We start from the raw sequence: 19,302 nt of genomic DNA on the forward strand, positions 1-19,302 counted from the left end.
GTAATATGTGGAGGGCCCTGGTTAGTGCAGGTCAGCTCAGCCATACAGTTTACAGTGCAGGTCTCCAAAAGAGCACAACTGCGAGGGCATTGAACCACAGCACTGGGGCAGGAGTTCTTCTACCCTCCAAACTCAGCATCTCACTCACTGTTGTTTCGTTGTGTTGCATTTCTTTTCACTGTCTGCTTTCTGGTCGCCTAGCAAAAGAGACCTTGTGAGCAGTTCTACAGCCTCTTCTGCTGATCTAAATCTAAGCTCCTGAGGCCACACCTTTTCTCCCTGATGCCCTGGTTGTATAATCCCACCCTCTCCCTTACATCAACACAGCTAATCCAGGAAAGTGATACAGTGGCAAATAACACTTCAGATGTTACCTTTTCAGCCCAATGAGTTCACTGTGCAACTGCACAGGGGCAGTGAGGAAACAAGGGAAGGAGGGAATTGCCCTGGAAAATCTTCAGGAGCCTGATTTTAGATTGTCTTTAAATTGTTGCGTGTGCACTAGCTCACTGTCTCATCTGAGGATTAGGTTAAATAATCCTAAAGAAAGCAAATATCACTCCTACTGATTTCAGAGAGATTGGCTTAAAATATTCCAGAGGCCCCATTCAGCTTGATGTCTATGATCTATCAGGCTTCTTTGGGCTTTAAAAAGTGAAAATACAGACATTCCTTGCTCTCAAACCAAGCAGGCTATCAGAATAGAAAATGGAATTATTTTCTAAAATTTGGAATAATGTCTGAATTTCAAAATTTGGACTATTTGGCCTCTGTATTTATAATACTAAGTTGAAACCAAAAGAAAATGTTTCAGTTTTATTGTAGAGAAATACTGGTATCCTGATGGCACCACAATTAATGGATTAATTTCTTCAGAACAGTGCTGTGCTTTCATTCTAATACCCATTAAGCGCCAGAATTTTTATATTCTGAAACCAGATAAACCAGGAAGTGAAGATTCAGAGCTTCATCCAAATTGTTCTTTCTGAAGGCACATCAGTCCATTGTGCTTGAGACCCAGCAGGTTCAACCTGGGTTGGAGAAAGCTTAGTATGACAACAGTAGGGGCACCAAAGCAGTGTCTCTTTCATGAGAAAGTAGGGTCCAGCCAGCAACAACAGCCAGATCTCTTGTCTTTGGTCTTCCTCCTCAAACTGAGGACCTTTTCACGTTTTGTCGTGGTTTAACCCCAGCTGGCAACTAAGCACCACACAGCCGCTTACTCCCTCCCTCCCCCCTCGGTGGGATGGGGGAGAGAATCAGAAGAGTAAAAGTGAGAAAACTCGTGGGTTGAGATAAAGACAGTTTAATAGGTAAAGCAAAAGCCACACACACAAGCAAAGCAAAACAAGGAATTCATTCACCACTTCCCATCGGCAGGCAGGTGTTCAGCCATCTCCAGGAAAGCAGGGCTCCATCACGCGTAACAGTTACTTGGGAAGACAAACGCCATCACTCCGAGCATTCCCCCTTCCTTCTTCTTCCCCCAGCTTTATATGCCGAGCATGACGTCATATGGTGTGGAACATCCCTTTTGGCCACTTGGGGTCAGCTGTCCCGGCTGTGTCCCCTCCCAACTTCTTGTGCACCCCCAGCCTACTCGCTGGTGGGGTGGGGTGAGAAGCAGAATTCCTGATTTGTCAGGAAATCGAAAGTGCTTTTTTTTCCTCCTGCAGAGTTCTTTTGGCTACATAAACCTACTGTGCACAAAGGGAGGCAGGAAAAAAAAGAGCATGTCATTTTATAAAATCAGTCAAAATGCAATGCAAGGGATGCACACCTAATTTGGAATGATCCCTGAGATTATTTGTTACCTCTTGTTTTTGTCAAATACCTTGATAATGATGTAAATATGTTTGATTAGGGATTTGTTTATGCAACATAGTTCATTTGCATGTTTTACATCAGTCATATTGTATCCAGGCTTTTCAAACAAGTTCCTAATCTAACAACATCTTTTTGGACTATATCACAGTTGGAACCCATTTCACTTGCTGCTACTCCTTCAAAATCTGTTTTGCTGTGCAACTTATTTCAGTCAAAAAGTTGCAGAATTGGGCCACTTTCAGCTGCCTCTCAGTGCTTTTGTGCCATTGCTACGGCACGCTCCAGCAAGTGAACATGCATTGGAAGTAATCTCTGTTTTCACCCTTAAAAGGGATTGTATATTTTCCCTGAGTTTTCATACCCCTATTTTCATGTGTACTGTTTCACAACAGGGCCCTACTTACCTTCACAGATACATCTTTTACCTGTTGCAGAGATTTTCAAGGGATGATAGGATTAGACCTGTAAGAATAATCCCTTATCATGGCAAAGACCCAAAATATTTGTAAACCCTGGCAGACAACAGGAACCTTGGGCCAGCCCACAGGAAGACATCAAGATTGGTCCCGTGCTCGTTACTCCTGGCTTCATCTTTGGCCTTGTTCCAGCCACATCTCCATGGGCCTCAAATTCAGTATTATTTTAGCACACTAATTAGATACGCTGCAGCATGAACTGGGGTTCAGGGCTAAAGTAGGGGATATATGTCATCTATACTACCTTTTTCAATGTACATGTAATAATACAGGCTGGATCCTTGCTATCTGTTCCAGAGGACCCCATCTACAGTGGAGACCCACTTCGAATGTAATAGGACAGGTTTTTTATAAGAGGTCAAGAGGATTTCTTGATATAGCTTGTGTTAATTTGTTTGTTGCGAACCACTGCTCTTCCAACTAGCCCTGTTAAGTTTAATGCTGACTTCTTCTCTCTCATTATCCACTATCTGTGTGTTTAGCTGTGTCTTTAGAGACTTAACCTACAATCAGAATATTTGACTTGTTAAATGGGAGAGTTAATGTTGCTACAGAAATTTTTATGATTACTTACGTATGGTTATTTTTAATTTTGACAGACTGAAAAAAGGTGACAAAGATTCTACAGTGTGCTTCAAATATAGTGTGCTACACAGCATCTCAACATCTAATGTTAGCGATGGGGGTACAGGCATTCACTAAAAGCAACAAATGAACTCACTTGACACTTCAACATCACTGTAAACCACATTCTCAAGAGTGTTTGAGGAATGCAAGAAAACACACAATTCGATAAGCATCTTCACATCATCTTTACATCTGCCAATATAAAGAATGAGAGGTGTCTCCTTCCATTGTGTAGGAAGGGAAAAGTAACTCATGGTAGTCAAAGCATTCTCCTCAAGAAAAATAACTTCTCCTTGAGAAGAAATATTTGATTAATATTGCTGATTTTAGCAAACAATAGTGTAGCTCATATCTCAGAAAGGAACTTTGTTCATCAGGATACTCATTCAAAGCACTGAGAAGTAAAACTTCCTTGATTTCCATACAGCCTTAATCTATCTAAAGAAAATATAGGAGTCTGGAGCCAACAAACGACCCTTGCAAGTGATATGGCAATAGGGTTGCAGCAGGTGGAGATAAGGTCCCAAAGACATCTCTTTTCTCCTTTACCTTATATTTCCGAAGGGAAACACATGGTTTATTTTTTATAATGTTTTCCTTAATGTCCCTGGACTCATACAGTTTTAAAAAGCATCACAACTGTAGCCAAGAAGCAGTGGTAAAAACAGTGTTTCGTGATGCAAATTTCCCACTGATGGCTGAGCTTCCTGGTCAAAATCAACCAACTAAATATGACAGTATGGCATTCATCTTCTTTGAAATAACTTCTTTTTGTTCTCTGTACCATGCCTGCAAGGTCTCTAATTCATTACATACTTGCAAGTGTCCTCTGAAGACAAAGTGATGTCATGAGTCTAACTAAATTTCTCGCTAGCATATACTGCTTCTGTTTTCTTCCCAGGAGTTTTAATAAGTCCATAATACTCCAGAATTACCAGAAGCCGTGTGTAGCAGCAGAACAACTGCTCTGCTGTTCTGCTTTTGCTTTGTGTCTATAAATGCAGTAGTAAATGGCAGAATATGTCAGAGTTTGAAGGAGTGATCAGACAGGGACATGATGTAGTTGGGCAGGGGGTCTTTGTTGTTTCACCTAAGGGAAAGCCTATAAATTGGCATTTATGTAATCAGAAATTTGAACAGAAATACTGTCTTTCGAGCATTTCCAGACACGGGGAAAAATGTTTTTCTAACTTCTCTCTTTCTGGTTTAAAGGTACAGCATGATTTAGTATACTGAATAAGCTAAATGTTACAATTTATTAAGATTATTAATCAGAGCAACAAGCTTTCCCACCTCTAAAGGCAAGAGATCATGACCAAAATATTTAAAGACTTGTAATGTTCATGGTTATTAGCTTACTTGAAAATAATCTGTTCAGAGACTAAAGCTAATTTTATTTGCTCCTGTTCGGACAACTTTAGGAAAAGTCAGCTGAAAATTGATTTCTATCAATTTCAAACAAGAAAATTATCTTGCCGTTTATTTTGTTTTGACAGCCCTGACCATCTCCACTCAGAAATTTTTATTTCAGTTTAAATTTCCTACCAATAAGTCTTTCGCTAGTCTCTGTACTTCATCTTTCTAATCCGACCCATTCTTCCAAAGCTGAATTGATACTGCAATTTCCTAATATATGACGACATGTCATCTTATTCAGGAACCCATAGATGCTGAAATCTTAATACAGTAGTAATGTTATGCTCTGTATAAAATGGTATATCAATTACATTTGTCATTTAGAACATCTGTGTTGAATTGCTTTTGGTAGGCCTGATCAGGGAATAAGAATTTGTCATGGTGAGAATAGGGATTTAAATATAAAAATACAAATGATGGCCATGGATGCCAATACAATCATGTTCCAAAATATCTCTGTTCCAACTAATAAATATTTAGGGCTGTCCCTGAGAAGTGCTTAGCACATCATGGTTTTACCTTAGTATTTCAAATAATCTTCACTATCAGTACTTAGCACTTAGCTGGCCTTCAAGTAAAAAAAATAAAATAATGGATGCCTCTTTGCATAAGATTTTATTTACACTACATGTTTTTACTAAGGTTACAACCTTTTACTATACAGTCCATTTATAACCATATGCAAGCAGTTAAATGGTTTACGGCAAAGCACTGCTTAGTCAAGTCTCTTCTGGTAACAGTGTCAACTGAAGTCCTGATGTAGCAAAATATTTAAATATTGGCAGTACTGTAAGCATGCAGTTATATCTTTGATGTTGAAAATATTGTGCATGAGCTTAATGCTGAATCAAGGCCATATAGTGTTTCATCTATGCTGGTTGTCTAGACTCTGTTACAGATGTTTTCCTCCGTAGGCTTTGGCACACTGCATATTTGTGCTACAAGTGGAAACCAGTCCTCCTCTTGCCCTTTTCTCAGTAACCCTCCCCAAAATGATAGCGTTAGAAAAGGCTAAGGCTTAGACACACAAGAAAATTAGGATAATTCAGTCCTTGGCAAGCCAATGTGGAGTGCCTCCTAACTTTTGTATGTCTAAATGCCTCTGCAAAAGTGGGTCTCAATGATTTGTTGCATAGCTTTAAAGCAAACAAAACAAAATTAACTCTTATTTCCCCTTCCCTCTCCTCTCCCCTGAAGCCTAGGTTTAATGTTGACATCCAAAATAAGACATTTGGTATGCTAGTAACCTAAATAACAGCTACTTTCTGCACTTCAAAAATGCACTATGGAATACGAAAGACTGCAGTGCACTAGGAAGGAAGAATTCAAAGTTTGGAAAGATACTCACTTGTATCGGGGAAAATAACAATCAGTATGTTACCCTTAAACTAACAGTTTCATTTTTTAATTTTTATTCTAAGGTGTCAGTCAAAGCTAATGAAGAATTTTAACTTCAGTTGAAGGTCCTCTGAGAGAGATGACGTAAAGTTATGTGATCCTTGAGAACGTACTTTAATAAGGCATTGAATAGCACCGGGCAAGCACATACACACACATTACTGCATATATTCAGGCACAAGTAATGTTTATGTTGCTACAACAGTCAGGAATGACCTAAGGGGGCCACATTTGGATTCAGTTTACATTTATAGTAATGTAGGCTGTTACCCAAGTTCGAGCCAGAGATTCTCATTCTGATGGTTTTCCTTCTAGACTTTCTCTCCTTGTATTGTAAAACTTTTTTAAGATCAGTTACATTAAAACCAGGGCGAGAAATCGGAGTTCCTTCTGAGTTTGGGTTCAAACCACAGCATTTAGGCAAGTTTCAGTACAAAAATCCCATGTGTTTGTGGTCCTCTTCTCCTCTCCTCAAAAATAGTATTCCTTTTCATTAAAAGTGTTGGATTCCTGCCTGTGAGAACATATTTTATTACTTTTGTTCAAGCTGAGTGAATACCTGGAAACATAGCTTTTATATTATCAGGTACAATAGTAACATTTTCCTATCATCTCCACGATTTACCTGTTAGTTTAAAGTTCATCATATAGAAACTGGTGAGAACATCTAATGTAGAGCCATTAAGATTGCTTTGCTTGTATTCATATAATTTAGTTCAGTAACAAGCATAAACCACTTTACGCGTTTATAGCATGGGCTCATGGCTGGTTTACAACATCAATTTTAGATTGATGCTGGTTAGAATACTTAAACTTTTTCATATGGACAAAGCTTGCTATAGGAAACAGCCCCAGTATCCTCCTTAATGCAGTATGTATGTGGTGAGATGTAGTTTGTGAAGTGTATCTCAGTTGGAAAGAATTACCTTTCCTAGCGTTTCAGAATTGTGATCTCTGCTGTCTTGCACCACTAGTGCAAGAAAAAAAAAAATTGAGATATTGGATATATTTCAGACTACTAACTGCGAAGAATTTTCCTTTATCTGTTTCTATTCCATTTCCCCCCCTACCTAGCAAATGCTACCTGACACTCAACTGCTGTGAGGACAGCCAGGTTAATTAAATAAATACACTCAGCCCATTTTACTGACAGTTTTTCCTGCTGAGTCGGGGGTTTTCTCTAATTTTACATAGTGGTCCCTGAATCATCCTGACTTCTGGAGAACTATGTAATGCCCTACAGAGGAAATTTGCAAACTAAAAATCTTGGACAAATCAAAATGTGTCTGAGGAATGAAAGGTTTTGAGAAACAAGCAAAGTTTTTCTCAGAGGTCTACACAGAACATTTATCTGGTATGATAACTCATAACAAAGGCAAATAATCAAGAGACCAGTTTCTACAGAAACATGCAAGAACCTCTAATCAAGAAAAGGATTTTTTCTAATCCTCCTTAGCTTTTTGTTGTTGTATAAAAAATTATACTCTGTGCAAGATCACTACCCACATAAATGCCACATCAGTATTGTATTCCTGATATATTGTGGCAAGAATTTGCACAACTTACCAATGCCTGAAGTAAAATATGGTTTGTTTCAATATCTTGATTGCCTTTTGTTAAAGCTCACCTCTTATCTTAATATGAGTAAGAGTAAGTAGGGTCCCAAACTGACTTCCTCTCTGCTATCATTTTAAATCCCTCTCTTATAACTGCATCTATTCATCTCCTCTTTTCTCTAAACAGACCCATCTTTTCCACAAATCTTTTACTTTCCCTATCTGTATTGTTTTGTTTTGTTTTTATTCAGACACAACAGGTGAATTCCAAGTTCCTTTTGAGGAATGGGCTTAACTTATAGTTTGCCATGAAACATGTTCATTTCCAGTTTTTATAGGTCCTAATGATTCATCTGCATGCTTAGTTCCTTGCTTTCAATGGAGTAGACACTTCCACTGAGTTATCCACCGCATTGCTTAGGTTTCCTATTTTGTCACATGTATTTTTTTCATCAAACAGTATACATATGATTCCTTTCGGCTTCCACTGGGTCATCCTGTCTGCATTGGTGTTTTGTAGGCCATTCATAGGGCAATAATCAAATAGGTCCCTGTGAAGACATCATTTGGATTTTTGTATTGCATGATTTTAAATTTTGACATGACCGCACTCTGAAGTCTTATAATACCAGGCACAATATCTCCTTCTTGGTTTGCTCAGTCTTGCTCAGACTGTGACCCCAGCCAAGGGACCGCTCACCCGATACGCCTGAGCGTCAGTAAGGATGCTTACCCTTGGTCTGTCTTCCTCGCTTGCTGCTCCAAAAATCTAGTGAGATAAAAACAAATGAGGTGAAGTAATTAACTCACCTTACTGAGTATGAGTGAGGAGGAATTGTAAGTCCAACTGGTAAATTCACTACCACTGTCAATACGACTGAAGCTTGACCAGAGGGGCAGACCTGAGTCCTGAGACCTCCAGAAAAGCAGCCAGATGAAGAAAGGGCCAGCATTTTTTGTTGCATTTTTGTTTGTCTTTCTTAGAAATTATATAGAGCAGCTGTGACAGTTTGATCCTGGAAAGGTGTATCTACCTTACAATCTAGATCAAAATAACATAGTTATAAACAAATCTAAAGCATGGCTTTTGGGCAGACACTAGAAACTCTTCTGTATGGCAAAAATATAAATAAACCCTCCATTTTCATTTCAGTCCTCCTGCCCTAGCAGACTTTTTCACAGTAGCAGAGATAGAGAGCCAGAGAACACATAGCAGCAGATGACAAAGTGGATAATTTGTCATCATGAACACATTGGGAAAGCTACATATTTACAATTATTTCTGTTAGACAAGAATACTTTTGCTAACTGCTCCTTGTGGATGGAATTTACATGTACTGCTCTGATTTTCATTGAGGCTTAATACTTAGGTCTTGTCCCGGTGAACATAACCCATTACCTTTTTTGCCAAATAGGTGGTAGCACTTACAGTCTCCCCTCTCTCTAATGTCTGTCCGATATAACAGACCCATACCCTCATTGCCCTCAGTGTCAAGGAGAATTGCTTCAAAGGAAAGGGAATTTTTTACCCACTCATGATATTACCATACAAATGTTTGACCTAATGGTTAAATTGGTCAGCTTGGATTTCTGCAGCTACATCTTTCTTTTCTGGATTCTGTTCACTTCAAGGCTATGGTTTAAATTGCTCTTCAGCTTTCAGTGATAAGAATTTTTTATTTTCTGGAATTAATTTTTTTTGTTAAAATCAGCTGTCATTTTTTTTTTCTAGTCACCTTGCAAAGATAGAGCAATCAGTCTGTGGTCTTAAGAAATACATCTTTAAAACAACCATACAGGTGTGGCCTCCCCTACAAAATATCCTTCTTGAACGCTAGTAAGTCTTATCAGAGAGCAATGCTTCTGCAAGTTCTACACCCTTCCCTACCTTTCACCATCTCCCATCTGGGTGTAACTTGCATTTTTCTACTGCAGTATTTCCTTTCCAATTCTCCTTGGCTTCTTAAAAATAAAGGTCTGTCTTTGTTTCCCTGGTTCTGTTTTATTCTCTGCAGGTTAGGTAACACTTACTGACCACTTAAATCTTACCTAGGTGTAAGTACTATTTTTTCCTGTTGCCTTTTATCTAAAGACATCATCAGTACTCTTCTGTATTCAGAAGAGTGAAGTTGTACTTCAAAGGAGATCATAAAATATTGGTGAAGTAAAAATCTACCAGGAAGCTGTCAACTAATCTTAATAAAAATCTAAGCTTTAGGGGAAAAAAAAAAGTAGTTACCTGTAACAAATGGCAGAGGATAGTAAAAAACCAAGTCTTTGCAGGGTATTATACTGTATTACCCACTTAGAGAAGACACTGTCATTCATTGACTTCAGTGGGATTCATCTATGTGCTCAAGTGAAGCATGCAGTCAGCTTCATAGGTCCAGACCTGTCAATAAGAGACATCTTGCTTCCCCTGCCACTGGACTGCAGAGCTTCTGCTGTGATATCTGGCAGTGGCTTAGCTGCAGATAGCAGCACTGTACAATTGCTTAGGAACCTTTTGAAAAGTCCAGGGAAGTTGTATGAATCAGACAACTACAGGTAATCACTAGGATTTTAATTTGGTAACATAGCCAGATTTATCATCTCTATTTTTAAGTAGTCTCCTTTGTAACTATTATGGCCCAAGTAACTAGAATCAAGGCTTTATTACTTCTGCCAAAAAACCCCAGCAATTTGGAAATTCAGTGCTCCTTACACCATACGTAGAAGAATTATTCACTTTTGTTTCAGAGGCAAATGCACCACGTACTGAATCATCTCCTGTAAAATTACACTAGGTAGTGAGAACACAGTCACAGCACAAAAAGTATATCTGAGAAGATACAGGGTCACTTTAACTACAGACTAATAGATGTGGCCAGTAGCTGTCAACCTGTTAGGAAGAGCAGATGCCTAAAAGGAATTAAAAAGACCAGTCAAAGTTAGCAGTGGGGTGGAATATAGAAAGGTTAGTTTAACTAACAGTAATAATTTCTGTTAACCCACTACCATCGGACCAGCCAAAACTAAGGCTTCTTTGGCTTTTATATAAATCTCTCAAATCACTGTTTCATCCTGATTAGGATGATTTATTTAATTAATCTAAGCAAAGAAGATGATTAAGGTACAGTATATACTTTGTATCATGAGCACCAGTAAACAATCTCTCTGTCCCCTTGCTGCATTTCTTTGGCAGTTCAGATGGCAGAACTAGTTCTTGGATTGCAACAAATTTGCATGATGGGAAATATAAGCAAATGACTGAGTTGTAAACTCTCCTTTCTGTGCTATGGAAACATTGAGTTCAGCAACTATCGAGAGAGAGGTGTGTTTAGTTACTGAATTAAAAATAATATCAGGCGCTTTGAAACTGGTGTGGAGAGATCCAATTTGTGAGGCTTGTTCTACTTTCTGAGCTCTTCTGCATATAATTAAGAAAAAACCCCACTCCACAAGCTTGTTGATAAAATGCAGCAGATGGCAGTAATGTACAAAGGAAACATGATCCTTTGCTTATCTCAGGATTACTGTAAGCATACAGACTTCACCCTTCCTCACACTGACTGGCTGGCCTAGAGCTGCTAAATGTCTCCATTTTACTTGTCTGAATTTTGACTCACTTTAGTCTATTTGTCAGCAAGTGTCTTAAATCAAGAATCAGACAGGAAGATTCAAAGTTGAATGGCTTTATAAGTTCAGAAGAACATCACTGAAATGCTGTCAGCTTAAATAAATAACCTGAAAAGAAACAGCTGCTGATATTAAGACACACCTACTTGGAATAAGAACGTCATCTTGACTTCATTTTAGCCATATTTTTAAAGCACCTGTGCCAGCAATTAGAAGGGTGAATCAGATAAATCCAATTTTATGGCTTTTAAAAAGCTGTATTTCATGGATTCATGCCTATTTGAAAAAGATAGGGCAGTACAACTCTCCTGAATGCTATCGGTTACAGAATTTCATCACATATTTTCTGCAAAAAGTGTAAAAAATTTCAGCTAAAATAGGGCATGTCTTACTGAGAAACATTAAGTATTATTGACATGTTTCAAGAGATGATGACATAATTTTTAGCATCCCAAGAATACTTGACTAAAAATGAAGGGCAAAAAAATCCTCTGTTTGATGCTGCTCAGAAGACCTTTAGGAGGGAGGTCTCCCAAGTCCTTCCCACTCCTGGCTTCCACAATGCCCCTGATCATTCTCTTTTCTGTCAGATTAATAACTCTGGGCTCCAACTTGCAGCCTGAGGGGTTTGCACTGGAGCAGTGCAAGACCCAGCTTTATGTTGCAGACAGATTTGGAAGAATTAGCTGAACGGTGCTGCATCTGATTTTCAGCCACTGCTGAAATATGTATCAAACCCGAGATCAGTGATGCTCTGCGTTAATATGTTGGGCTGTGACCTGTGACAAGGGGGTTGTGGCCGCCTTGGTGATTTGGCTGTGGGGTGGTGAGAGCCAGCATTGTCAGAGGTGATGAGCTGCAAGGTGGCTTGTACATGAGTTATCAGAAATCATGAATTATGGGCTTACGTATATTCAGATTCCAGCCACCCTGTAGCTGCCTTTTAGAGTGCACACAATTTACACTGCCGCAAATTGCACACAACCAATATGATCTTGGTGCACATTGAGGCATGTGCTTTCAGCTGCAGTGGTGTCTGAAATCCCCCACAGAGAGGTCCCTGTGGCCAGTCCCAGAAACACAGCCATCACCAATCAGTCTCCAAAAAAACCGTGAGCATAGCTTTGAGATTAGGAGTTAGGAAGGAGGTGGGTTAATTGTATATACTTTAGTTTTCTGACCTCTTTGGCCCCATGATTTTATGTATGCTAAGGATGGAAACAAACTGTTACAAGCTGGTAAAGCCCAGGCAGCACCTAATGGAGGGTACTGAAGCTCCCTTGTTTCTCCCCAAGGAATCTGCCCTTGATTTTAACCATGAGGGCAAGAAATGAGCTTTAAAAGAAAAGGCAGATGAGATTCACTGTTAATCACAGGTCTCATTAAAAAGCACCCATAAGTAGTTCATTTTTTCTCCCTGCCTCTCTTCAGTGTTCCTCTGGCCCAACTGCAGGGTTTGCTTAGACTTCCCTCTCTCTTGGGAATGCCGTCAGTGACCAGTGTTTGGGTAAAGCTCTTTAATACCTAGAACTGAAGACAATATCGGTTACTGTCTTTCTTGAGAAGTATTTTTTTAAAGGAGCTTCCTTCTCCTTTATCAGTGACCAGGAAAGTAAATGAATAGAAAGTAAATGAATAGTAAATGAAAGCTTTGTTTCTTTTTTTAAAATGACATCTAGACTCTTTTGGCCACAGCCAACTCCATTGCAAAAAAAAAAAAAAAAATTGTCATCACTAGATGATAGTAACAACACTCACCTACTGAAAGCCAGTGGCGACTAAGATATGCTAACAGAAACCATGCTGCAGATAACACTTATGAATATAGAGCTTATTTTCATTAGATCAGCAATGCTAGTAGGTGAAATACTTAGAATTGAATCTAAGCAAAAATATTTTGATAAAGAGAAGCTGGTCTAGGAAGAGTCTTGCAGAATTCATGCCACGGTTAGATTGTAACCATTGCCTTTCAGAAGGGAATCAAGCAGAGTCTAGTATGACTGTTTTGACTCAGAAACTTCAACACGGAAAACCGGGTATCTTTTCTGTCTGTCTGGCATCAGCTCAGATCACTGACAGTTCAGGTCACTGTGGAGTGTGATGCTTTCCTTTTCACAATGAAAAGATTATGTTCTTAAAATGATTCTTACTTTTTATATATCTACATACTTGGTGCTACCCCTCATGAAAAACAATTTCTGGAATAAACTAGTCAATGAAAATTAAATTAATTCTTTCATTACTCTAACAATAACCTGGAGGCCAGCCTGTTGGCATCCCATCTAATTACTTCATATGACATCTTTTATTCTTTGGGGGTTATTTGCTTAAAAAGTACACTGTAACATTCCCGCTTAGAGAGAAAGCAAAACTCTGGTTTCTGTCAGTATTGTGATGGATATAAAGGAATAGTACTGGCTGTAAAATAAATTAATTGAAATTATGTAAAAACCTGTCTTGTTCTGGGCTGTATTCAGCATGAATATCTAAGCATTTATGTAAAATCATCTACAGGCTTCACAGTAACTACAACAGCAGCTCTTTAGCCTTTAAAAGGAAGATGTTACTACACTATATGTATCAAAAAACCACAGAGAAGCTATGAAGATTGTTATTGAGCATAACTTCAATTATCTTGGATATGTCCTTAACATAAAATTTAATCTTCCCATTTTTCCCAGCCAACGAGGCATATAGAGTATGATCTGCTGTTGCTGGCAGAATGCTTAGGTACACCTGTGTTAAGAGAAAATGTTCTTCCTGTATTTTGTAGATTTCAGTTTCAAGCTATGTCTGTCACTTTAATTTAGTGTCTTTTTATGGCCTATTTTTTATTTTTATGAGGAGTATTACACGATGCTTTCTGAAAACCCCAAATCAATTATATTAAAAGAGGTATCTGAGTGAAATTCATAATCTAAATACTTCTAATTTTTTTTAAACCAATTCTAAATTTAGGTTTTCATTTGAATATGGTGAAACAGAAATGATCTGACAGTGACAAGCCATACTGCAGAGTCAGTTCTTCGGGTCATTCTGTGTGTAAGAAATAAGGCACTGCTCAATTTCCTCTGCAGATGAATGCGGAGATATTGGAAAGGATAATTACAAGAAATAGTGACTCAAAGAGGGAGAATATATTCACTTAAAAATAGCAAAATACCAAAAGGACAATGAAAAAAGAACAAACAATGAAACAACAAATGTCAAAAGTTTAAAAAAAAAAAAAAAAGATCCTGAAGTTATATATTCTTGCATGTAGAAGTACCTATTCCTGCTCTGTAGCAAGCAGGAAAAGATAATAAAAAATGGGAAATGCATTGGATTACAAGAGTTTGTTTTGTGGGTGTAAAAGGTATGCGTCATATGGAAATTTTATCTGCTTATTACTGTTTTAACTGTTTTACTTTAAATCATGGCATATACTATTTATACAGACTTAAACAGAATATTAATTAGAAGTGACGATTAAGCCTGAATATAAATCAAGGTGTTAAGTGAGTAGTCTCAGTGGACATTTATAATTAGCGTTTGAATGTATAAGTAGATATTAATTGCAAGCTACCCAAAGAACTGTAGAAAAATCTATAGTTTTGAGTATAAAGGGGGTTGGATTTTATATGATTGCATTTACTCATGCAATACATTTGGATAAACATGGATTCTCTTGGATCTCAGGTCCCCTGAACCCACAGCAAGTGGATTTTCTTAATGTCTGTCAAGACAATGACTGGGTTTTTTTCTCAGTCAAAAAAGAAGCTGGCTAGGATTTCCTTGACCCCAGGATGCTGGATGGCTTTTTTACAAATCCTCCACTGAGAGCAGCTGTATATGTGCCAAGTGGTATTCAAGCAACATCTTTAAATAGCATTCTGCTGACTGCACCCCAAGAAGACTGTAGCATGAGTGCCCAAACGGAGTCTTGCATTATCTCTGTCCCTGTCATCACATGGCATTGCTTACTGTAGCCTGACAGTGATCTGAGCACTTGCTCTGCTTCACATACTGCTGCTGGTAGGAAGGGAATTGTAGGAAGGGAATTAGAATTTAAATGATAATTTCATTAGGGATTCACAAGTCTCAATAAAACGCAGCTGACTCTCCATCAGCTGTGCAGCTCTGTAGTGCTAACAGTAGTTAAGGGTCTAGTTTTGTCAGCAGTACAAGCATGTAAAAGTCAGGGAGAGAAGAGATACATCATGTAGTAAAATAACATTTTTTAAAATGTTGAAAACAAATACTTAAAATCCTTTATATTGTCTAAATATTGATATTATAAATATAGTATTCTAAAAATAATACTTTAATTATGAATACAAACATTTTAACTGCAGTTTTTTGTGAAAATATTATTTTTCTAACTAGAAACCTGCTTCCAAATCAATGTTTTTACACTGCGTTTTTGCCTGCACTAACAGAACTCAAACCAGAAAACAACACCATTATTAATTTAATCCATTGTCATTACTACCATTGTATATCTTCCATCTTATTGTATATGTTAAAAATACTACCTAATCCAGAAGGAATATAATATAATACACTATTTGATTTTCTTGCATAAAGCAGTAAAACAAAACTTACATGAAGCCAACCTGAGCATTTGCATTCTGACATCTAATTAAATTTTACTTTGATAAGAAAAAATGATTGAAATTAAACAACAGTAAAAAGTGGGAAAAACTTTTAAGTGCAGTAGGCTGTGAATTTTCATCATCATCATCATCATCATCATCATCGTTGTTATTATTACTATAATAACATAGGTTTGTAGGGTTTATAGGGAATATTTGGTATTAAAAATCATGGTGGAAAATTAAAATAATTTTTAGCTAATAATGATTAGGTCTCTGATGTTCTGCCATCCAAGGTTTATGAAGTGTTTTACAAAAGTCTGCATCATCAGTATTCTCTGATAACATATAAAGAAACACAGGGGTAAAAAGTGTGAATTGCTCCAAACACCACAATACGGCTGGGAGGGCGAAGAACAAACCCAAAGCCTCCTGACTCATATCCATCTCCTCTGTTGTGTCACCAATGAAGCAGAGCACCAGTGAGACACGAAAAGGATATGTAGGCTTTACATTTCCATGAGTGGATTCAAATAGGATGTAATAGTGAAAGAGTGCTGGTACTTATTTTCTTTATGGTTGGCAGATGAGCTGGTGGTCTTCATAAAACCCATCAGCACCTTGCAGGAGATGTTTGGTATACATAGACATATTAACAACTAAAGAAAATGAGACCAAAAGCAAAGAGAGAAAATGAAATCAGTGCTATACCCCACAAAATAATCCCCCAAAGACTGAAGTGCTACTAAGATGCTACGTTTAGGACAGAAGTCTTAAAGGTTATTTTCTAACTCATTGGGTCTAACACTCTGGTTATCACAAGCACTAGATCCTGTAATTTACATTACAACCCTAGCTGGCTCCATAACTCTTTCTCCTTTTGCCTATTTACAACGTACTCAACATCTCAATGCCTTCCCCTCCCTGTTCTGTGCATCCCGCCCTTTTCTCTGGTTCTCACTCATTTACACTCAAACGTTTGTATTTCCTCCTCTTCCACACTGACTTCCCACCTGGGGAACAGGGACACAGAGAAATCCCTCCCTCCCACTGCTTTCCTCTCTCTTTTGTCCTTAGTCCTTATCCTGGTTACTCCTGGTTGCACCAGGGCAGCTCCATTTCAGGGAAAGCCAGGCAGAACATTTAACCCTTCAATGCATTTGAGGAACACCAGAGTCACTTAAAAATGCTTCAACAAAATGAAACCCTGGAAACCCCCAGCTACTAATTAATTCTTAAATGTCTATTTATACTAGACAAAATTTACCTCAGGTGCCCTTTCTTTTGCACCTCGTAGCTGAAGTGATGTCTCGGCTATCTGTGGGCTCTCTAGACTAGGGGTAATTTCACATTTACCTCAGAAAAGAGTCTTCTGATTTATTAAATGAATGAATTCACTGCTAATGTAAGTGGAATTTTATTCCATCAGTTAAAGATAGACTTTATTTAAAATTTATTTGCATTCAAAGTAAATTAGAAACTGGACTGCTAGTGTATCAATTAACTATAAAAATAAAACATGTATGTGTATTAGTGTCACTGTTTTAATAATTTTACATATAATTGACCTGTTTCAGTCATCAGTTAAACAATACATTATCACCAGTCTTGCATATGTACATAAGCACAAGTACATCTTTTAGTCTAGGGAAGTATTAAATAATATTTAGCTATTATCTACAGTATCTTAGGTTCCACTTATTCATGCTTTGTCTGTTTCCAGCCATTTTCATAACATGTTGTGGATGATTTTATGTTTTAGTAGCTGTCTATGGGTAAAGACGATTTTCAATAACAAACTTGGAGACAAAGACTTCTCCAGCAGGGAAGTCCATAGCAGATCAACTCTTGATCAGATAATTCAGCTGTACGTCCTGATGTGAGTCGCAAAACTCCAGAAGCCATGGACACATATGAACATGCTTTCTTCTGGTCTTCACCTATCGTAATACATTTCCCAGCTGTAAATTTTCCTCTATACGTTTCCCTTTCCATAAAATTCTTGCTGGGGGTCTAGTTATGTGACACTGAATTTGTCAAAGTTTGGGGCCATTCCGTAGGCTGAGGTTGACAATACACACATAAGGGCTTACGATAAATGTCCTTTTATATCTACATAACTGTGAAGGAAAAGAACATTAGCAATAGCCTTTGCCTTACAATTTTCCATATTGTATTGAAAAACCTTGGTACTTCCAACTGAAATACTTGAAAAAGGTTTAAAATTACATTTCGGTAGAACAATCCTACCTGCAGTTTAAGGCATATGTGCTGCACATCCCTTTTAAAGGTGTCACTTCAGCAACTGAGCTGTTTCAGACAGCTGCAATCCATAGGGAACTTGAACGCTGTAGCAAACGTGGCACCCATTCAGCAAAGCACTTAAGCCTACACTTAACAGACTTTGCTGAGTAAGGACCTATACTTTAAGACATCATAATTTGTGCTTTGTATATACCTTCATTGATATATACAGGTATACAAAATCATAACTTCTGCTAAAAACAACCTCTCTGTAACATTAAGACCCAAGTTTTGATATTGTTCCCTGATCCCCTACAAATATGCATCTTTCCTCTCCTCTCCTGATCTATTTGGAACTAGTAGAGATTTACAGCAGGTCTCAGCATCTGGAGCCCAAAGTCTGGGCATGTGAGTAAGCTGCCAGCTGGCTCTTTCAATAAAAAAGGTGAAGGCAAACAAACTTGATTCCGTAACTTAAAAAGCAAATCAAAATGCTAAATACCTCTTTCATCTTTCAACAAAATTTGACAGTCTATAATTGGTTTTAATCAGCTGCACAGCAAATGTTGCTGTAATTTTTCTTTACAGTATACACACTTTGTAAAATATCAGAAAGGTTGACCAGCTGTACTCTAAACATCTTCAACCCTTTCTGGTCTATTATACATTTCATCGCATATTTTGAATGTGTATACAATATGTGGTAACAAGATAATAGGTGTTGGTTCCTTGTTGGCTGTTTCAGACCATAATGTAATCACATAATTGTAGTCTTGAAGCATCTCATTTACTTGTTAGGCCTGAACTGCAGTTCTCAAGAGTCGATTGCAAGTATGCTCAGGCAAGACAGAAGGGATAATGTGTGGATTCATCTATGCATGGGTAAAAAGCTTAAGTAAAACACAACAGAAAACAAAATCAGGGAGAAGTAGCTGAAAACCAATGATTAGAAAGGATAATAATTCAATAAAATAAGAACTCAGTGAAAAGTATCAGTAATTCTAAAACTGTATCTATCATCCTTATTAAATTGTAGAATGAATTACTCCATGACAGCATCATGTAATCTGACAAAATCATAGCTTTCAAAGTTTTAGACCAGACTGGTATTTGTAATTTTTACTTCTTTTTCACAACAGATGCTGTTCCTCTCTGCTCTTCCCCTGGTATAAAACTGTGTGTGTGTGACTTGCACAGGTATGATAAGCCTGTCAGGAAATGGGTCTAACAGTCCAAAAGCACTTGAAATTATTAGTATATAAAGCGAAATTGTCAAATGGTAAATGTTACTAAAAATACTTTTATTCATAACTTGGAAGGCATTATTGCGTGCCATACAAAAATCTTAAATGAGTTTATACTTATTATACAGGGGTAGGTATTACTACAAACCACTTAGCCAGCACTTGGATGAAACGAAGTGTCATACTCTTACAATATAAAAATTCCTATGAAGTATCAAGGAAGACAAATGTTTTACAATGGATATAGTATGTTTGTTAGTTTCCAAATTTTCACTTTTCAGCTGGCTGATCTCCTTCAAAAAATGAAGCATTTGCAAACAAT

The sequence above is a fragment of the Gymnogyps californianus genome, chromosome 2 (assembly GCF_018139145.2).
Source record: "Gymnogyps californianus isolate 813 chromosome 2, ASM1813914v2, whole genome shotgun sequence".
NCBI classification, from domain to species: Eukaryota; Metazoa; Chordata; class Aves; order Accipitriformes; family Cathartidae; genus Gymnogyps; species Gymnogyps californianus.